Source organism: Somniosus microcephalus, chromosome 4 (assembly GCF_052327205.1).
Source record: "Somniosus microcephalus isolate GS21.2 chromosome 4, FLI_Smic_1.0, whole genome shotgun sequence".
NCBI classification, from domain to species: domain Eukaryota; kingdom Metazoa; phylum Chordata; class Chondrichthyes; order Squaliformes; family Somniosidae; genus Somniosus; species Somniosus microcephalus.
The window spans coordinates 182,503,371-182,526,440 of record NC_140990.1 but is presented as its reverse complement, the minus strand read 5'-3'; the positions used below and the strand labels follow the sequence as shown (position 1 = coordinate 182,526,440).

At 42.9% G+C, this 23,070-nt stretch overlaps 1 protein-coding gene across 1 annotated transcript in view; it reads right to left on the bottom strand.

Annotated features, from left to right (window-relative positions):
- The window catches only part of LOC147120051 (uncharacterized), a 64,788-nt gene that overhangs the window by 1,550 nt on the left and 40,168 nt on the right, over positions 1-23,070 (bottom strand). The window lies entirely within an intron of this gene.

Sequence of the window (23,070 nt, the reverse complement as noted above, 5' to 3'; positions counted from 1 at the left end):
TACCCATAGTGCAAATTAAAATGTGTAAAGAACATCTTAAAACTATGTACAGCAGCTCAAATGTCGTTATTTGAGTCCCGTTTCTAATCCATAAATCCACACCAATGGTTGTAACCATCTTCATTTACAACAATGACCCAGGGTCCATAATAGCAGCCCCAGACACAAAAATGTTAAAAGCTGCCAGGAATTTCCCCCCCCAAAATCAGTCAACTGCCTGGCAAAGTGATTCGAGAGAGGAGCCTTCATACTGGTTCCCAATTATACTGACTCTTTTCCTTGAAGACACAACTGGGACAACAGGAGATCAAAAATGTGTCGTTCACAAATACCGCCGTCAAAAAAAAGATAGGTTTCAAAAACACACAGACTGTTCGACAGGTTTCCCTAATATAACGTTCATACGTGTGAAACTAAGCAACTGTCAGAGGAAATGGTAACTCTCCCCCCTCCCTCCTGGGTCAACAATCCCAAACCATCAGCTCCGTCTCCTTCTGGCAGCCCAATAATCAATATTAACTCTAACAGATGGATGAACTTTGCATCGCACACTTGATAGGCAGTTTATCGAGACAGAGGTGATGCACCTGCCTTTGAAGTGGGAGCCGACAAACAAGCCAGCATTGTGAATATCCTCTATAGACCTTCTGGGCCCAGCAAGCAGTAACCACTTTAAAATAATCACCAGCCTGCCAGCAACCATAATCTAAAAGAAATATTATAAGTGTGGTCTTCTATGATTTGAAACGAGACAAATCTCCAATCCGTCGCAGCCAGCATTGGCAGAGGTTATGGCATGGGTCTCTCCTACTCGCTCCCTGTGGACCAGGAGACTGTGGGGTAGCCTATTGTTCCTATTTATGAGAAGCCAGCAGAGAATTAATGCCTTTACCAACATAGCTGGCCCCTGTATTGGCAAAGGAAATAAGACTAGATCACATTCTATTACAGAGACATATCCCTTGAGTAAAGTAAATGGGTCAAATTATAGAGACTGATGAAGAAAAAAATATACTGTGGAATAATACAACCTGACTCGAAGAGTTTGTTAATGAATGTTCGTGCACAAATTGAACCCTTGGGCTACAAGTAATGGTACCTATTCATGTTAGAGATATCATATAGTGCAGGAAACGATTTACAATGGAGAGGAAAGTACTGCCAGTGAACACACTTCATTACAAAGCCATTACAGGTGGCTGGGGAAATCGAGCAGCCTTCTCAGTGAACCATGTGCAGGTTAGTGTAGTCTATGCTCTTTATGTCGTGACTAGCCTGATACCTGAGTCAGGTTTGAATTCCCTCCTGAGACAGATCCAGTTAATCTAAGCACAGCTCTCCCCAACAGCTGGTCACTTGGCCGGGAACGAAAGCAGCAAACATTTCCAATTAGTGTCACATTACAGTAACAAACTGCCACACTGATCTGCTCCCTCATTCAAGAAAATCAAATTGCTGTTTCAACGTATGACACCGTGTACGAGAAGTGATCTTTCATTGTGACTCACTTCATGCCAAGACAGAATATTTTCCAACCATTAATGACATGTGTAGAGCTAGGATCAAATTGCGCAAACACTGTTTTAATGCTGCAGGACATTCTTAAAATGCCAATAATAAATCAGGCAACAATGAATGCTTTCATCAAGGGCCCGTGGCTGAATGGGCATGTGCTGGCAACAGCAACAACTTGCATTTATACAACGCCTTTAATGCAAGGATAAACACATCCAAGGCACTTCACAGAGGCATAAGGAGAAAATGGATACTGAGCCAAAAAAGGAGCTATTAGGAGGGGTGGCCAAAATCTTGGTCAAAGAGGTATGTTTGAAGGAGGGTCTTAAAGGAGGATAGGCTGGAATTCCAGAGCATGGGGTGTAGGCGGCTGAAGGCACAGCCACCAATAGTGGGATGAATGGAGGGGGGGGAAAGAGATGCATGAGAGCCAGCATCAGAGGAACGGAGAGTTTGGGAGAGGTTGTAGGGCCAGAGTAGGCTAGAAATATAGAATGAGCTGAAGTGTGAAGGATGGGAGGCTGGCCAGGAGAACATTGCAATAGTGGAGTCTGGAGGTGACAAGGGCATGGATGAGTGTATCAGCAGCTGATGAGCTGAGGGAGTGGCAGAGACCAATGATGTTACACAGCTGAAGTGGGTGGTCTTTGTGATGGAGAGGAATGGGGTTGAAAACTCAACTCAGGGTCGAGTAGGATGCTAAGGTTGCAAACCGTCTAGTTCAGCCCGAGACAGTGGCCAGGGTGTAGGGGGGTGGCGTGTGCCCAGTCAGCTTCACCTGACTGTCTGAGCGGTTCGAATTGCTCCCACACCCCTGGGTTCTAGACACCGGACTTAGGTACAGGCGGCGATACAGAAAATCGAGTAGACAACTGGTTTGGTACAAGAAAACTGCAATTTTTATTAAAGGCACAATAAAACACAATCTTACTGAGAATTACTGATATAGTTACAGGTATAAACAATTACACTTATATGGGAATGGGGAACACACGGCACATCGAAGGAAACAAATAGATTAAAAATCCCCTTATCCTACCCCCAATACCTAACTAGATTAAGCTACGAGGGGCCAGGAATTCATGCTCACCAACTCGAAACCTGTTGATTTAACTGATTGTGGGTTTTGAGGTTCACTCTTGTTGTCCTTTGGGGTTTGTCATTGCCACGTGGTCACAGGACGCGGCGATGGAGTTGTTTGTGCGACGCACCCTCCTTTTCCTCCGTTAACGTCTTCGTTGGGTACTTTGTCACGATGGGTCTTCTTCTTCTTCGGGCGGTCACCGACGGTATTACTGCGGTTGGGGTTTGGTTGGCGGTTTTTACCGTTAATGATTTTCCTACCCAAGCTTCGAACGCCAGTTTATTCTTAATTGGACTTTACTGTCCATGCATCAAACGCCAGCTTATAACTAGGCCGTTTGTCTTGATTTCACTATCCATGCTTCGAACGCCAACTTATTCGTCAAACGCCAGCTTATAACTAGGCCGTTTGTCCCCCCCAACGCGTCTTTCCGCTGCCCTTCTCTGCCTTTACCAGTTTTACCGTTTTCCTTGTCTCGTCTGTTTGTGGCCCAGTGTGTCCTGTGCGTCTTCGAATTCGGGTCTCGTTCTCCTCCCACGTTTGGGTCCCGGTGTAGTAATGGGCGTCCTTGGTGTCGAGCGGCGCAGGGAGGGAGAAGAGGGCCCGCCACGAGGCACGAAGCGACAGCAAGAGGCAGGAGCCCGGAGCAGGAGGCAAGCGGCGAGAGATAAGAGCAAGAGAGCAATCACTACCGATGGGCCTACAAATATACCTGGTTCTCCACCCCTTATCTGCGCGCCAAATCAGGTCAGTCCTTTGTCTAACTTTTGGCGGGCTCGTTTAAAATGATTACAGCCATTTACTTTAACAACTTCTGGGGTCTCCTTGTTTAATGGCTTCGATATCCTGGCTGTTTGTCATTGATGAAACTTAATTGGGTTTCCTGGCTTGGCAGCTACCTGTGAGCTGTTACCGATTATTTATGCAAAGAGTTGATGGCCTTCAGATTAGGGCCATCCTGACTTGATCTGTTCCAAGGTGAAGAATGCATATTCTGTGTTTACCTAGCTGTCTGGCTTTACAAAGTCTTTTCACAGATTCATGCATGTTAGGTTTCGTTTCAGGGCCTGCCTTTTTGCAGGGCCTTGCTTTTAAAAGCCTGTTGGTTTTGGTCACGAGGTCTCAGAAACCATTTTGGGTACCCTTTTTAATAACTTGTCCATACAGGGTCCCTTTATCCATAACTTTTCGGGGAATGTGGGAATTTTGAGAACCCTACAAGGGATGTTGATAAATCAGTGGCGAGGGATTAACAAGGACCTACAAGTACTTCACCTACATGGATGAAAATTGCCAGTTACAACTATGTATTTGAAATTAAATTACAGATCAAAGACAAATTGAAAGAAAGAACCAACTTGTATATGTATAGGACCTTTCACGTCCTCAGGACATCCCAAAGTGCTTCTTAGCCAATGAAGAACTTATGAAGCGTAGTCACTGTTGTAATGCAGGTAACGCAGCAGCTAACCAACGCACTGCAAAATCCCACAAACAACAATGACCAAATCATCTGCTTTGGTCTTTTTAGTTGAGGGATAAATATTGGCCAGGACACTGGGTAAACTTCTCGGCCTGGAGTTTCTGCTCGGTTCCGCTGGTTTTTCAGCCCAAACGTCCAAAATCAGCCAAACCAGAACAAAAGATCGAAGAATTTTAAGCACAAAATAAGGTCCAGTGAAAATCGAGTTTCCACAACCTTTTGTGCTAGTTTAAAAACATCGCTCTCGAATCCAGCCCTGCCCACAAAACTGGCCATGCCCAGAGGTCGAATGAATCGCCACAGTGAGGTTCCACTAATTGTGCTCATTTGCGGCCCTTCGATGAGGCTCTTAAAATTAAGATTTTTTTTTTTTTTTTTTTTTTTTAGGCGCGAGGACACAAAAGGCAAGTTTTAAAAGCTTTTTTAAAAAATTTACTAAGAAACTGTGCACCAATGTAACTAGTAAATGGTTCTATATAGTTTTTTTTAAGTAATTTTAGTTACTTAAAATTGAGTTACTCACAGGTGGTGGACTAGACACCGATTAAAAATGCTTAGTTTTTGGTGATAAACCTTTTTTCAGCTGTATTAATAAAACTGCAGCAGGTTACTACTCTTAAATACATCAAGGAACAGTTTTAATGCAAATTTTAAAAAAAAATTACATTCTAAAACGCTGCCCGATTGCGCTGGGTCATGGAAGATTTTACATTTGATGATATGCAAATGAGTTTGAATGGAAAATTGAGGGAAAAAACACACTTGTGAAAACTAGCGCAATTTTGAGCACAATGTGTGGCCGGATTGCCGATTGTGCCCAAAGCGAAAACTCTTGGTCCTCTTCTTTGAATAGTATGGTGAGATCTTTTACATCCACCTTAGCGCCTTAGAGCGTAGATGGATGGGGCTCAGTTTAACGTCTCATCCGAAAAACAGCATCTTCTTCCATGAATGATAAGTGAATCTAATGAATAAGGTCAGAGAATGCGGAGTCAGGGGAGAAGCAGCAGAATCGATTGCTAGCTGGCTTCAAGATAGAAAGCAAAGAGTGGGAGTAAAGGGTAGCTATTCACAGTGGCAGAAGGTGGGTAGTGGTGTTCCACAAGGATCAGTGCTGGGACCACTGCTGTTCACGATTTACATTAACGATTTAGACTTTGGAATCAAAAACACAATTTCTAAATTTGCGGATGATGCCAAATTGGGGGGGGGGGGGGGTAGTCAATACTGAGGAGGACTGCAACAAATTACAGGAAGACATTAATAAACTTGCAGAATGGGCAAATAATTGGCAAATGAAGTTCAACACAGATAAATGTGAGGTATTACATTTTGGTAGGAAGAATAGGGAGGTCACTTATTACTTGGAGGGTGCGAGTCTAGGTGGGGTAGAGGAACAAAGGGATCGCGGAGTACAAATACACAAATCACTAAAATTTGCGGTTAGCAAGACCATTAAAAATGCAAACCAAGGTTTATTTCTAGAGGGATAGAATTGAAAAGTAGGGAAGTTATGTGAAACCTGTATCGAACCTTGGTTAGACCACACTTGGGAGTACTACGTGCAGTTCTGGTCGCCATATTATAAAAAGGATATAGAGGCACTGGAGAGGGTGCAGAGAAGATTTACAAGGATGATACCAGAAATGTGAGGGTATACATATCAGGGAAGGATGAACAGGCTAGGTCTCTTTTCTCTTGAAAAAAGGCTGAGGAGTGACCTAATAGAGGTCTATACAATTATGAAAGATTTTGATAGAGTGGATAGAGAGAGAATGTTTCCACTTGTGAGGAAGAGCATAACTAGAGGACATCAATATAAGATAGTCACCAAGAAATCCAATAGGGAATTCAGAAGAAACTTCTTTACCCAAAGAGTGGTGAGAATGTGGAACTCGCTGGTTGACGTGAACAATATAGATGCATTTAAGGGGAGGTTGGACAAGCATATGAGGGAGAAGGGAACAGAGGGTTACGCTGATAGATTTAGATGAGGAAAGACAGGAGGAGACTTGAGTGGAGCATAAACACCGGCATGGACTGGTTGGGCCGAATGGCCTGTTTCTGAGCCACATATCCTATGTAATGCTATGTAATCCATAGTGCAGCAGTCTCTCAGTAGTGCACTTAAGTGTCTGGCTAGATTATGTGCTCAAGTCACCGGAGTGGGGCTTTAACCTACAACCTTCTGACTCAGAGGCAAGTCAACTATCACTGAACCATGGCGGACACTTCAGCAATGGAATATATTTTTAATTTGTACTGCTCTAGCAGGTGCCATGCTGTGTGTAGCTCAAGCCTTTATACAGATCAAATACAACCTTTTTGCTCAGGCTTTTTACTGTACATAACACAACTAAGTACCTACAGAAGATAGGCAGGCGTTAATTTAAGAAATGAGAAATTCGCTCTTCTTTAACACGTGTCAATTACTGTCAGTTTCTAAATATCTGCACAAACGAGCACAAAGCAATGAGCAAATGTCATGGCCAAATACAATTGAAGAACCATCCGCACACTTAAACATAAACACTACTGGACTGCTGAATCTATCCATTAGTCCAGCGGATAAGAACATAAATTGAAAATAAGAGTATAGTACTGGGAAAAGCGCAGCGGAATGGACTGAGTGGACACATCTTTCAAAGAGCTGGTACATGCAAGGTGGTCCAAATGCAGTAAGATTCTATGATACTAAGCCTGTTCCTTCCACGTGCAATCCATCAGGGACTTTACCCAAATAATATAATCCTCTGGGAAAATCTCTCTCTCTACCGCATTAAATCAACCAAAAACCTAGAATATCTTATAACCTTATACCCTATATTGTTCAGTCCAGACTCATTTCTTTCTTTGGCATTTCCACTTTAAAAAAAGAATTTTCTGGCAATGTTTTCTCCTCCCATTGTGAAATCATCAACTCCCTTGATGGAGTCCAGTCCCATTGGTAGATCATTCTTCACGCGTGAGCCTTGACAGCAAGTGTTCCATATTGGAGGTCATCACAGCTGAACTTGATCCTGCCCAGCCTGACATTCACACACATGCACTTCCAGCAACAGCTAGTAGATGAGGAGCCAACTCCCATGCTTCGTTTTTCTCTTCTCTAACCCATGGTAAGGCAGCCACTAGTAGTGCCCAACAACTACTATGCCCCACTAAGGTTTGACCTTACCATGCTCAGAAACCATCATCCTCTACGAAATATTTAATCATCTCTATTAGTTTAAAGTTTCTGCTTTGGGCATAATCGGGAAATTGTGCCCAAAATTGCGCTGATTAGGTTACAATTTAAGTTTCCGATAAAAATGATTTGCATAATCACAAACGTAAAATCTTCCATGAACAATGCAATTGGGCAGCGTAATAGAATGGAATTGTTTATTTTTTATGTTTTATTTTGCATTTAAACAATATTCCTTGATGTATTTAAGAGTTTTTTCACAAAAACTAAGCATTTTAATTTAAAAAGTGTCCAGTCCTCCACCTGCGAGGAGTCCAATTTAAAAATCACTGAAAACGACTTAAAAAAAACTATACTGAACCAGTTACTACATTCATTACTAGTCAGTTTCTTAGTGAATTAAAATATTTTTTGATAGGAACAAACTTTTAAAACCTGCCTACTAGTGCCTGTGTGCCTATGTAAATGTGCATAACTTGAAGAGCCTTCCCAAACCAGCGTAATCGGCAGAATCTCGCAATGTCGGCCTGGGGGCGTGGCCAGTTTTGTGGACAGGGCCTGATCCAGCAAATTGAATCTTCAACCAGCAGAAAAGATAGTGGAAAACACCAACGTAAGTGGTTTGGGATGCAACTCACTTACGTTTAAAATTCCCCGATCTTTGCGCTGGTTCGGCCGATTCTGCCCGGATTATGCAGATATTACTAGCGTAAACTCGACCCCATATCCTTCAATTCCATTATTAACCAGATAACCACCCAGTTTTTTTTTTATTTGTTAAGTGACATATTAGTTACTCTTACTTGGAATCTGTTCCATATATCCAGTAAGGGAAAAAAAGTGCTTCTAATCTTGAATCTTACTTGAAGTTTGTTAATTTTGCACTTGTGTCCTCTGGTCCTACACGGACAATCTAAGGTAAATAAGCTTCTTTCACATCAAAATTTCCAATCTCTCATCTCTTTAAAGACCTGGATACTGCCCCCTCAATTTTTTTCCAACAAAAACCAGCTCTGTTCTGTGTCTCTTCTCATAACTTAAGAGTCTAAGTCCAAGAATCATCCTTGCAACACATTTTTCTGAAGGAAAGGTTCCCAAAATTGCCGTGTTTTAAACGTGATCGCACCAGTGATCTATCAATTTAATCTACTTCAACTAGCAATGAATGGCTTTAAGCTGCATGCTAGCACTTGATTATGGGTTGAAATGAACCCAGAACAATAAAGATGGCAAATTTATTACATCAACTAACCAAATTTTACCATACTACAGGTATCCATCACGAGACCCAAACTCTTTCACGCCACCTGCACGATGAGCTTAATGCATACACAGAAAGAAAATAGAATTTAAAATTTTCAAAAATGGGTTTTATTTTGAATTATCACAACCACCAAATTATTCTATCACTGGCTACCCTAAGCAACTTTTACTATAAAATGCTAGGTAAAGAACGTTTCAGTATTAGCAACCCAGGTCCGTCAATCAGAGTTAAATCGCATTTACTAATCACTGTGCTAGAAGATTATGCAGCCACCAGAAATGTGCTAGATTAAAGCTGATCTGTAAACTAATATGACCTTTTTTTTTAACATGTGCATACAGAAAGACTGCGTTTCAACAAGGTTTCGATTAGTGGACTAATAGACCAATGCCAATAGTCTGTCACTGCCGTTGCAATATTTTCATAATTCAAAATGTGCAATGTAGTTAAATGCACACTTTGTGGCCACTGGGCAGGCATCCATTTTCAATGTTTCACAACAATCTTCCTTCTAACTAGATCTGTAAAAATCCCAGGACTGTTGCATGGAGCTGGCTCATACACAAGAGATTTGAAGAACATCTGCTTTCTCGTGGCCCAAATACAATCTTGGAAAGTTGCTGGCTCTAGTGCAGTGCAGTGCTAGGTAGTAACTGGCACAACGTTACATCTACATGGCAATGACAGCAAGCCACTGAGCCAAACAATGACAGGCTAAGACTGTGCACAGCAAAATTAGTGCTGTATGTGTGATGCATCACCTGCCAATTGTGGAGCCTTACCTACACAACAGGACAGTGCAGATATATTCCCGCTGCAGTAAATAAGGATTTACAAATCAAAAAGCACATTTATGGATATGCAAAAGTAGAAATGCAATGCATCGAGATTGAATTTCATGAAGTATATCAAGAATAACTTTGCCAAATGTTGGGCGTTTCAAAACAGGTTCAAACATTACCTCAACATGCCCAGTCTTTAATACTGGGACTGCAAAGTAAAAATCTGATCTCCAAACCAAAAATAAGCTCTTGTGTTACAGCAAAGAGCTACACATTTAATAAACCACAGATTGCCTCAAGAGAAGAGCCTATTGTCCTATACATTTTGTGAAAGAAGGTTTGTCACCATGCTGAAGGACTGAGAATAGGGAGGGGGGGTAAGGAAAATTATTTTTATTGCCTCAGGCATTAATCTTACATTGTGACTAGATACTGGATTGCAGGGCTATTCTACACCATAAAGACCAATTTTTACCATATGTCATTATATAGTGTATATTATAAATTGAATTTAAATTGAAAACTTTGCTACAATTAATAAAAAATGTCCCTAATCAATGGGATCCATTTTCCTAGACACACTTCCCAGTTTGTGCTGCTGTAGACTATGTACAAAGTCCCCAAATGAACATTAATATAAGGTTCTCCAAGGTCAAAAACTGCAGATCGCCAGTTGGAGCCCATCGTCAAGGGCCAAAATGGTACATCGCCGTGCTCTAGGTCAGAGTGCGGCTGCAAAACCCAGCTCACGAAAGGGAGACATAGTGGTGTGTGTTAATGTAGGTCGCATATTAATGCCTCAATGTTCAGAGTTACAATATGCGCACAACACTGGTTGGTGCCCATGATTACCTGCAAAGCAAATTTGTATCTCAGCCAAGGCTATTGAGAGCAGGGTGAAATGGAGGTAGAGAGGAGATGGTTTCTACATTGTTAGGCTTTGGTTACATATATCTGGTTGAAGACCAGCAGAAACATTGGAATAGGTCACAGAAAAAAAAAAAGAACTTGCATTTCTGCAGCGCCTTTCATAACCTCAGGATGCCCCAAAGCATTTTACAGCCAATTAAGTGCTTTTGGTGTGTAGTCACTGTTTAATTTCGGAAAAGCAGCAGCCAATTTGCGCACAGCATGCTCCCAAAAACAGCAATGTGATAATGACCAGATATTCTGCTTTGAAAGATAAATATTGGCCAGGACACCAGGAGAACTCCCCTGTTCTTCTTCAAAATAGTGTCATAGGATCTTTTACCTGAGAGGCAGACAGGGCCTCAGCTTAACATCGCATCTGAAAGACGGCACCGCCAATAGTGCAGCACTCCCTCGGTACTGCACTGAAGTGACAGCTCACTCACAGTATGTGCTCACGTCTGTGGAGTGGGACTTTAACCCAGAACCTTCTGACGCAGAGGCGAGGATGCTACCCACTGAGCCACGGCTGACAAGTACCTATCATATATATTTCACATATCTGTGAAACAGTGTATGCACAAAATAAACCCGAGTGGGAAGAAATATCTTGAAAAATATGTGAATTGATAAATAAATGAAAGAACTATGTTTGGTTTTGAAGTTCTCGAGTAGCAGCACATAAAAGCATAATTAGAAATACCACGAAAACTAGAATTTGGCGGCATTCTACTGCTCAAGGCATATGAAAATAGTACGCAGTCAAATAAATACTGGTGCCTTTGTTGGTGTGCTGTAACATCCCAATACTCTGTAGGCTTTGTCTCGGCAAGTGACAGCCATCTTGTAAAAATAGCCAAAATGTATGATTTTTACACTAAATACATTAAATGCCAACCCTGGCTTGGCTTTAAACAAAAAGAGGTTTTCAAACCGAGATTCCTGGGCCGCAAGAGATCTTCAGGTATCTGTATATTTTTGGTTACGAGCAACATTTTAATGTTGCTGCATAATAAAAAAACATTTTTGCAATGATAGCACTGTTTTTCTCTTGCGTAACTGACCTTGCCATTTGGAAGTTAGGGATGGGGTTCCAAGGGAGTGCGTCAGTAAAGGTTTCCTCACACACAGTTTTGAAAACCACTGTTCAAAACAACAGGGTGCATAAACAAAATAAATCGGAGCCAGCCCAACCAAGGGAAATATTAGGTGCCAAATTATTCTGTCCACCCATAAGGACATATTGTATTCATTAAGTGTGCTATTTCAAAAATCCCAATTAAATCTATAAACTCTAGTGCAGGATTAGCCAAATAGAGAAGTGGTTGACTCAACTAGCTAGTGACATGGTACCTGGCTAAAAAATAAACAATGTGTAAACTCATGAAACATTATTCTAGTGTTATAAGTCAGGGCAAATTGTGCACAGCTCGCCTACAGACACTTAAATCTCAGCCGTTTTCAAAGGCAAGTCATTAGCAAGTATGTTACCATGGTAACTGTACAGTTTGGCAAACTGAACACATATGCTTTCATCATCACAAACCTCACTTCTCTCAAATCTTCAGAAACATTCAGGCTGCCTCCAGTAGGTTTCTTGATAAGACTGGCCATCAGACGAGCGACACGGCATATTCACATGACTCGGATGTCGATGTAAAGGCTCAAGATAAGATTTTGGTTTTTTGCCTGAAGGTGTCTCTCATCCCGACCGCTAACTCTGTGCAGCTTTTGTTTCCCACTGAGACCCAGTTATGCTCATCAGACATGCAGAGGGCCCAGGACGCCTTCCCAGCATGGGATCAGCCATAAGCTTACTCTGAACCACGCCAAGCGTATGAAGAGGTGCTAATTGAAGTGTCTCTTCATTTCACCCTATTTATTAACCTGTTACCGTTTAAAGCAACCTTTAATATCATGGATGCCATGGTAACTGAATTTGAATTTCTGATCAACTCCGCCCCAGCTCCCAAGCATCGTAAAATCGTTAAAACAGAAAGGATCAGAAGCCATACTCAAAAGATATTAATTATTCAGAATAAAATAAAGCCACCTTGAAAATGATTGAGGTTTACGAAGAATCCCAGATCATTACATAACGACAGCTATTATTTTCCAACAATAGTGGTATAACATCACAAATGCTCTCCAGCTTGAGCTGCATTTAAACAAATTGATCTCATGCCATTTACACATGAGAATATTGCTGGATTCTTACTGCAAAGAGCATCAAATCAAATTTGAATGAGAATTTCTTTAAATGGGGGCGGAAATCTTGCTTAGGCCAGCTGTGTTCAAGTTCCAGAATAGAACCACATATTTTAGGCACAATGAGGCCAGAATCCTGGGACTCCCTCCCGAACAGCACTGTGGGAGTACCTTCACCACACGGACTGCAACGGTTCAAGAAGAAACTCTCCACCACCATCTCAGTGCAACTAGGGATGGGCAATAAATGCTGGCCTTGCCAGCGACACCCACATCCCGAGAATGAATTAAAGTATCATTGGCTACTGTCGTTCCCCATCTGGAATAAGCAAATTCAATGTGGACCAAGGAATCAGTAATCTTCCTGTACGCACTACATCACAAGGTCTACTTCTCACAAAGCCACCAGATTAGCCCAGTTTTAATTGTTCATATAATTTTTTTTGTTCTAATTCTACGGTTGATAATTACCCAATTTTCCCCATGTAGCACTGAAGCAGCATGCAGCACCCCATCGCTCTGAAATAACCTCCCTAAACCTCTCTTTCCTCATTTAAGACACTACTTAAAACCTACCTCTTTAACCAAGCTTTTGGCCACCTGTCCTAATATCTCATGTGGCTCATTGTCAAATTTTGTCTGACTACACTCCTGTGAAGTGCCTTGGGACATTTTACTGCGTTAAAGATGATATATAAATGCAAGTTGTTGTTGCATTGCGATGAACAAACCTGTTGATGGGAGACCAACACCGTTGGAACTCACTCCTAGGATCATATTACCTACTTCACATCCACAACAATTCCAAGCGTGGATGTACAAGATACATTTTATGATTATAAAAAATTTTGGCATAATCTATACAGAATTACAGAACATTACAGCCTTAGTATGAAGAATTTTTTTCTAAAACTCTCCTTCAATTATTTGTGTGATTATCATAATTTGGTGCCTTCCCGTCATCTCATTGACCATTGGCAACAGTTATCACCTTGTCATAGCTTTTCAGAATCTTGAACTCAGGTCGCCGCTTAATTATATTAATTATTATAGAGAAAAAGCACCAAGTCTCTTCATAACTGTAATCCCGTATCCCTGGTAACATCCTAGATAAATTGCGCTACACCTTTTACATTGCTATTGCATCCTTATTATAACGGGGTATGCAAAACTGTACACAACACTCCAATTGCAGTCCAACTCAGATCTTGCACAAATTCAACGTTACCTCCTTACTTTTCCTATGCCTCCACATAGACAATTAAAAAACTCCTATGCTCTCCAAATAGTTTCTCTGGTTAAGGTGCTGTATTTTCTCACCTTGCCCCCTCCTCCACATTTATGGAAATTCTAAAGCATGTGAGCTAATACAGCACCATGCAATATTGTGAAACATCCGACAGCATCATTTCAAAGAACAACAGGACACAGTTATAGCTCATGATCCAGGAGAGATTTATCATGGAGAAAAAGTATAATCAATACACCCCCACTCTAAATAGGAGTTAAGAATCTTTAGGTAAAATGAAAGAACTTGTATTTATATGGTGCCTTTCATGATCGAGACGTCCCAAAGTGCTTTACAGCCAATGAAGTACTTTCTTTTTTAAGTGTAGTCACTGTTGTAAGGTAGATTGAGAGATGTATGATCTGTGCCTGTCACTGGTTTTGTTCAGTTACCTATTGAGTGATATGACTTGCACATAGAATGGTCATGCCATTGGGCAAAGTTCCAGTAATTTCTCTGTAGTTTTATTTTTAAACCGAGTTCTGGAGTGTGTGCACTGATGTATATATTTTACAAAACCGCTGGCAAGTTTCGGATGTGACTGTGCTCGCACATGGAGCAATGCAGGTCACAGAGTCAAGGTAACTCATTCTTCTTGGTCTCTGGGATCAGTCGTGTCTGGGAATGGGATTGGTGGGGGGCAGGTGGTGTTGAAGCCCTGCTTAATCGTCAGTGTCAGTTGACTCCATTGTCAGTTATTTTTGTTTTAAATAACCAGTTCTGATTTGTATTGGTTCTCTCATCCTCCTGTCAGTTCAGTGTTTTGATCTCCAAATTCTGTTCAGTTTTCAATAAAGGCATCATCATAACTTCATAGGCAGTTAGGATTCTCCTCTCTGTTGCAAGTGGTGCTTTTAAACCTTCTGAATTAAATCTAACCTGGACTAATCAACAAATAGTTTTGAAATAAGTAAAATCAGAGTGAGCTCACTGAAAATCACTCGGGTAATAGTAGGGCAAGGGAGATGGCGGGAGAGAGAGAAAGAGAGAGAAAGAAAGAGAAAGAAAAAGAAAGAGAGAAAGAAAGAAAAGAAAAAAAGTGAACAAGCACAGGGCTTTCATCCGAATTCTATTATTTCACTTTTTGGCAGCTATCCCCAGCAAAGATGTGGCCAGACTTGCTACTGTGCACTTCAGCTTCGACAAAGTAAAACAAAATGTGAACATCTTAATCATTTGACATCCTGACAAGTGACACAGACAACGCATTAACACGCGACTGACTGCATATTTTGTTTTTAGGATAAGGAGGCGGAAAACAGACTTGCACCTGAAATTGCAATAAAGCCATGCTCTGTCAGGCACATGGGAAGGAGAAAAAAATAGATTTTTGTTGTCTGTTTAACTCATTTGCTCTTGGTAAACATGAAGTCAACAGATGCACTGGAAAATGTTTTTCATGCTCATGAAGTCCAGTGTTGACCTGAAAATAAACCTTCAGGAAGCTCGTTTCTTTCCCCGCACATTGCAAAATGCTGAGTGAAACCAACCGATGAGATGATCTTGCACACAATTATGAATAAAGCTGTACAGAAAAGTACATAATAGATCTCTGATTGGGCCAATTCAGACACATCTACTTAGACGTACTGTACCAAATACAGCAGCATGAGCCCAGGTTCTGAACGGAAAAGTCTAGGCGATCATGACTGGGAATGCGTCCCACAGTTGCCATCGTGTTACTGGAGCAGAAACTTCATGACCTCACATCAAAGAAAGTTATAGAGAAGTGTCTTCTCTCAAGCTAACTTGCAGTTGTAACAGACATGTTGTGAACAGTCAGCAGAATTATTGACCCACTTGCTTTTATATATTTTAAACATGTTAAGTTCAAATGTTTTCTTTAATTCATTCATGGGATGTGGGTGCAAGGCCAGCATTTATTGCCCATCCCTAATTGCCCTTCAGAAAGTGGTGGCGAGGTGCCTTCTTGAACCGCTGCAGTCCATGTGGTGAAGGTACCCCCACAGTGCTGTTCAGGAGGGAGTTCCAAGATCTTGACCCAGCGACGATGAAGGAACGGCGATATATTTCCAAGTCAGGATGGTGTGTGACTTGGAGGTGGTGGTGTTCCCAAGTGCCTGCTGCTCTTGTCGGAGCACAACTTAATTTTTCTCCATCTAATCAGGTTGTAAATAGGAGGATTGCAAAAGACCCTTCCACACTGTCAGTTTCCAAGGAATAACAGTGACTGGATCAGTTTGTGGTCATGGAAACTAGCAATGGCAGTAATTCAGGGCTACAGTGGTGGCTTCATCCTAAGGGAATGTGGAATGTTTACATCCTTAATTCCACTGTTTTGTTAAGGAACTAACTTTGTTTTGGGGAAAAGCAATTTAGGATGAGGTCAGCATTTTGGCAATATATTTAAAGAACCAGGACAGAGTGCAGAGATGATCAGTTTCTTGTGCATAATGTCAAGTTATTGGCAGGTCCATCAGAATTGGGCAAATCCAAAATGGACATTTCCAGTTACAAATCGGCACTATGACCAAACATTGACCCACAGCAAAAAAACAACATGGCTAAAAGCAACAAGTTGTGCCCTTGTCCCAGGGAAGGGCCTATATTTTAATCTGAGCTCAGTGTTGCCACTGTTGCTATCATTAGCAGTGTGAGCACCTCACTTTTCTGGGAGTTGCCCAGCATCTGCTTGTACAGTAGCACGACCCAGGAGTGTTACAATGAAATTCGCTCCTGATTGGGACTGGATCTGGGTGCCTTCACATGTGGTTCTTGAACCTCTCCGAAAGCAGCTCCAGTCATCACTAAATGAGGCAAAGTCTTATTTGAATTGTAAGCTGCTTTATGCCATCGTAGGGTGTAACATAGAAAACAACAGCAATGACCAGGGTCACGTGGCTCAAACAGTACATCTTATATTCGTGTAATAATACAAAATAATGAACACACACTTTCCCACTCAAGTGGGGACTTACTTAACTTATACAGAATAACGTCTCTTTCTGTCCTGCAGTGCGGGACAGAACCACTCTTCGCAGCCTCTTGTTGTTTGACTGCCTCTGCAGCCTTTGTTATAAATCTCATCATCATGAAGAAACGACTCATGAAATAACACTGGACAGCCAGCTGGTGGCGCCGTCCAAGGAGTATAAATACTCGGGCGTGGGCCCAGCTTGCCCAGGGACATTTTGTAAGACAGGAACTAGTGAAGTACAACTAGACCTCCATGTTTTGAAACAAGTTGATTAAAGCCTTGCTTTGTACTCGAACCAAGTATGTAGTAAGTTTTATTATGTCAATTTAATCAACTTGATATCGACTCCACGCTCTGAGTGATTTCGGGAACAGCCAGCTACGACTTCAACTGCAGAAGGGAACTCCGGCGTAGTAACCAATCCATCATGGACAAACTACTCAGGCCTGTCGAAGTTTCGACTGTTCAATAAGACTCTGTGAAACAAAGTGATCGTCAAAGGCAGACTTTATTAACTACTTGCTAGCAAGGGGAGCTTCGCGTAGGCAAAGGCTATCGTGACTTCTCCGAATACATGGACAAAAACACCTCTTTTTATACACAAAGATCAAAACCTTTTATCACATGGTATGGTATTGAGACACAACTAAATAACATTAAGGAAGAGATGAGTAAGAAATGTTTAAGGTCAACAAGAAGATGACTAAAGGGTCAGCAGAGCCTCGGTGTCTTAAGATAAGGTTAGCCCATAGATAATCAAAAGTCATGATGCAGGAATACCTTTAGATAAAGTTAATTAATTTTATACAATGGAGACGGTTTGTCTCTCACTTTGGTTCTGGACATTCATACGAATGTTTACAGTACATGTCCTTTGGTTTATCATGCTTTTGTTCTGTTAAGCTTATCTTGTTTATGGAACTGTCTAGCCTGCAAGCTACAAAGGAGTCACATCCTCTTCCTTAAACCGTTTCCTAATATGGGCCTGCCCGTTTCCCCTTATGTTATACTGTGTGAAGCCATTTTGGCCTGTTGAAACAGTCCCAGACTCCATTTTAATATAAGAGAGTATGTGTGCTTATTTTATACTAATATGTGTGGATATATATATCTATGCTGATGCACTTCTACAGGCCCGCCCGTCTTGACCTGGACCCGAACTCACCTACAACTGCTAAGGTATGGAAACACTGGTATCATACCTTCAGCAACTTCCTCAGGTGTGTGGTGAGAATGTTCCTGATAAATTAGAGATACTTGCCAATTATGTATCTCTTCATGTGTTTGACTATATCGAAGACTGTGTAGACTATGACTCCGCTATCCTAATATTACAGTGACTGTATGTTAAGGCCCCAAACAAAATTTTTGCTCGGCATCTACTGGCCACAACTCGACAGCAACCCGGGGAATCACTTGACGAATTCCTTCAGAAGCTTTGCAGGCTCAGCAAGGATTGTAATCTTAAAACTGTCACAGCTGAGCAGTACCAGGAGGAGTTAATTCGTGATTCCTTTATTAATGGGATTGCGTCTCCCTTCATACGCCAGCGTCTATTGGAGAATAAAGCCCTCGAGTTACAGGCTGCCTATGACCAGGCATGTTCCCTGGACTTAGCAAAGAGGAATGCAGATACCTACCTTTTACCTCGTGCACGGGCTGCTGCTATCACTTTTAATGACATCTTCGATAGGTCTCGGGCGGAAGCCCTCACCGATGATGACTCTAACCTAGTGGATGACAACCCTACCCTACAAGCCTTCACTGATGACGACCCCACCCTAGCGGCATCTTGGCAATCTGGAAGGAAGTGTTTCTTCTGTGGAGGTGCGTTCCATTATAGGAAATTTTGACCTGCTCGTAACACAACCTGCAATCATTGCAGCAAGAAAGGTCACTTTTCTAAGGTATACCGGTCGAGAACTCCTGTTAGTTTTGCAGCTACTATCTGTAAAACTGCTCCTCCCCCAAGAGCCACTACTAAGGTTACAGCTGTCAAGGGTAAAACTGCTCCTCCTCCCATCACAGCTGTTTTCCCCCAAAGTCTGTCCCATGCAGCCACGAAGGTTTCGGTAAATGGTCACATTTTGAGCGAACTAATCGACTCATGCAGCTCTGACAGCTTCATTAGTGAGCAGGCTGTCAGTAAGTTAAAACTGCGTATTTACCCCTCAGACAGGGAAATTGCAATGACTTTGATGACACTGACCACCAACTCTTCCGGCTTTTGTCTTATCGACCTTATTCTCAATGGCCGCACTTATTTCTCCGCCCGGCTCGGGGTCCTCAAAAACCTATGCAGTGATGTGCTCCTGGGACAGAATTTCCAGAAACAACACAAAAGACTCACTTTCGAGTTTGGAGGGTCAAAGCTGGAGCTTACTATTTCCAAAGTACCGTTTTGTGCGCTTTCGGCGGCTTCGCTCGACGAGCCCTCCTTGTTTGCCGATCTTTCCTCCCGATGTAAGCCCATAATCACTAAATCGCGACGTTTCAGCCAAGATGATCGATCCTTTATCGAGGCAGAAATCTCTCGCCTTCTAGCTGACGGTATCTTTGAGTCATGTTCATCTTCCTGGCGGGCTCAAGTCGTCGTTGTTAAAAATCCTCTGAAGCAACACAAGAAATGTCTTTGCATCGATTAATCGCAAACTATTAACCAGTATACCAACCTGGATGCCTACCCACTACCACGCATCGATGATATGGTCAATAACCTTGCCAACTACAAGGTATTTTCAACTTTTGATTTAAAAAGCGCAGATCATCAAGCACCATTAAAGGACTCTGACAAAAAGTATACGGCCTTTGAGGCCAATGGTCGGCTTTATCAGTTTTGTCGCCTTCCATTTGGGGTCACCAATGGGGTGGCCGTCTTTCAACGGGCAATGGATAGCCTAGTCAAACAGGAGAACTTAACGAACACTTTTCCATATCTAGAAGGAGCATGATGCCAATCTCCAGAAATGTTTTGACGTTCTCCATCGTTGCAACTTAACCTTAAGTTAGTCCAAATCTGTGAAATCAGTACCATTAGTCAACATCCTTGGCTACTGGGTGGGCAATGGTGTCATCAAACTGGATCCGGAGCGACTTCGTCCACTTCAGGAGCTCCCTCCCCCTACGAATCTCGGCTCTCTTCGTCGGGCACTCGGCATGTTCGCCTATTATGCGAAGTGGATACCCCACTTCTCTGACAAGATCCAGCCCCTGCTTCACGCGAAGTCATTTCCATTGGAGGCAACGGCTATTTCAGCTTTCAACCTCCTCAAGCGACAACTGGAAAAAGCCACGCTTCCTTCCATTGATGAAAATCTTCCTTTCGTGGTCGAGTGCGATGCATCGGAGGTGGCGATCTCTGCTACCTTGAATCAAGGTGGTCGATCCGTTGCAATTCTGTCCAGAACTTGGCAGGGTAGCGAGCTCCATTATCTTCCTGTCGAGAAGGAGGCTACGGCCATCATCGAAGCAGTACATAAATGGAGTCATTTTCTCGCTCGTTGCCATTTCACACTTATAACCAATCAGCGCTCTGTGGCCTTTATGCTGGATAACCGGAAACGCACTAAGATCAAGAATAACAAAATACAACGCTGGAGGATGGAATTGGCTGCCTTTGGATACACCATACATTATCAACCCGGCAAATAGAATGTGCTACCGGATACCCTCACGCGGGCATTCTGCTCTTCTATGTCAACTTCGAGTCTTGCGGATCTTCATACTGACTTATGCCATCCTGGCGTTACCCGTATGTTGTACTTTGTGCGATCTAAAAATCTCCCATTTTCTACGGAAGATGTGAAAAGAACAAGCTCCTCCTGTAGAATTTGTGCGGAATTAAAACCGCAATTCTTCCGTCCATCGGATGGCTCGCTCATACACGCTATGCAGCGACTCAGCATTGACTTTAAACATAGAAACATAGAAGATAGGAGCAGGAGTAAGCCATTCGGCCCCTCGAGCCTGCTCTGCCATTCAATGCGATCATGGCTGATCATCCAAATTCAGTACCATCCCTGCTTTCTCCCCATATCCCTTGATCTCTTTAGCCTTAAGAAATATATCCAACTCCTTCTTGAATATATTTAATGAATTGGCCTCTACTGCCTTCTGTGGTAGAGAATTCCACAGGTTCACCACTCTCTGGGTGAAGAAATTCCTCCTCATTTCTGTCCTAAATAGCTTACCCCTTTATCCTTAGACTGTGACCCCTGGTTCTGGACTCCCTGACCATCGGGAACATCCTTCCTGCATCTAGTCTGTCCAGTCCTGTCAGAATTTTATACGTTTCAATGAGATCCCCACTCATTCTTCTAAACTCCAGCGAGTATAAGCTCAATCGACCCAATCTCTCCTCATATGTCATTCCTGCCATCCCAGGTATCAGCCTGGTGAATCTTCGCTGAACTCCGTCCATGGCAAGAACATCCTTCCTCAGATAAGGCGACCAAAACTGCACACAATACTCAAGGTGTGGTTTCACCAAGGCCCTGTACAACTGCAGCAAGACATCCTTGTTCCTGTACTCAAACCCTCTCGCTACGAAGGCCAACATACTATTTGCCTTCTTAACCGCCTGCTGCACCTGCATGCTTACCTTCAGCGACTGGTGCACAAGGACACCTAGGTCTCGATGCACTTCCCCTTCTCCCAATCTATTGCCATTCAGATAATAATCTGCCTTCCTGTTTTTGACACCAAAGTGGATAAACTCGCATTTATCCACGTTATATTGCATCTGCCATGCTTCTGCCCAATCACCCAACCTGTCCAAATCATCCTGGAGTTTCTCGGCATCCTCCTCACAGCACACACGCCCACCTAGCTTTGTGTCATCTGCAAACTTGGAGATATTACATCTAGTTCCCTTGTCTAGATCATTAATATATATTGTGAATAGCTGGGGTCCAAGGACCGATCCCTGTGGTACCCCACTAGTCACTGCCTGCCACTCGGAAAAAGAGCCGTTTATTCCAACTCTTTGCTTTCTATCTGCCAACCAGTTCTCTATCCAAGTCAATACCTTGCCCCCAATCCCATGTGCCTTAACTTTACATGCTAATCTCTTATGCGGGACCTTATCGAAAGCCTTTTGAAAGTCCAAATATTCCACATCCACTGGTTCTCCCTTATCTATTTTACCAGTTACATCCTCAAAAAATTCTAGTAGATTAGTCAAGCACAATTTACCTTTTGTAAATCCATGTTGACTTTGTCCGATCCTGTCACTGTTTTCCAAGTGCTCTGCTATTACATCTTTTATAATGGACTCTAGCATTTTCCCCACGACCGATGTCAGGCTTACCGGTCTGTAATTCCCCGTTTTCTCCCTACCACCTTTTTTAAATAGTGGAGTAACATTAGCTACCCTCCAATCCATGGGTACTGTTGCAGATTCCATCAAATGTTGGAAGATGATTAGCAATCCATCTACTATTTCTAGGGCCACTTCCTTAAGTACCCTAGATGCCTTCCTCAACGCGAAACACCTACTTACTTACTATGGTTGACGAATATTCAGGCTTTCCCTTTGCTTTCCCCTGTCCCAATATGCTTACTTCCACAGTGATCAAATGCCTTGATCAAGTCTTTTCCCTTTGCGGTACAGCCAATTTCATCCACTCTGATCGGGGTCCCTCCTTCATGTCAAGCGAACTCAAAAGTTATCTTTCCCAACGGGGAATCGCCACAAGTAAAACAACACCGTACCACCCCATCGGTAACGGACAGGTTGAGCGGTACAACGCTATCATTTGGAACGCTGTTCGTCTTGCACTGAGGTCACGCAACCTACTAGACCAGCAGTGGGAAACTATGCTCCCTGACGTGTTGCATTCCATCAGGTCTCTTCTTTCTACGTCCAATGTCACGCCTCACGAGTGATTCTTCAGGTTCCAGCGTCGCTCCACTCATGGGACGTCCCTACCGTCATGGTTGGCAGGTCCCGGCCCCGTGCTGCTCCGAAGATTCGTCCGATCTTCCAAAAACGATCCCCTCATCGACGAGGTGGAACTCACCAACGTTAATCCCACGTACGCGCACGTGCGGTACCCTGGTGGCCGGGAGTCCACCGTTTCGCTCAGAGATCTGGCTCCCTGTCCAACCGGTCCCATGGACCCAACTGATAGAGGGACCCACGGTAATGATGCCGACACTCTGCGCACCTTTGAAGATGACGCCCTACTTGGGACATCAAGCGATCTGCCGGCTACCCCACCGGATCCACTCAGGGAGCCGAGCGCTCCCCGTGGGATGGCCACCCGAAGCCAGGACTCCGGTCAATTCCCGGCTTTCAAACAAGATGAAGCCAGCTCTGCGCCTGTGGGGACCCGCACCTGGAGTCACGATCTCCCCAGTCTCCGTCAGGTCGATCAAGGTGACACAGGCCCTGTCGATCCACCAGTACGGATCA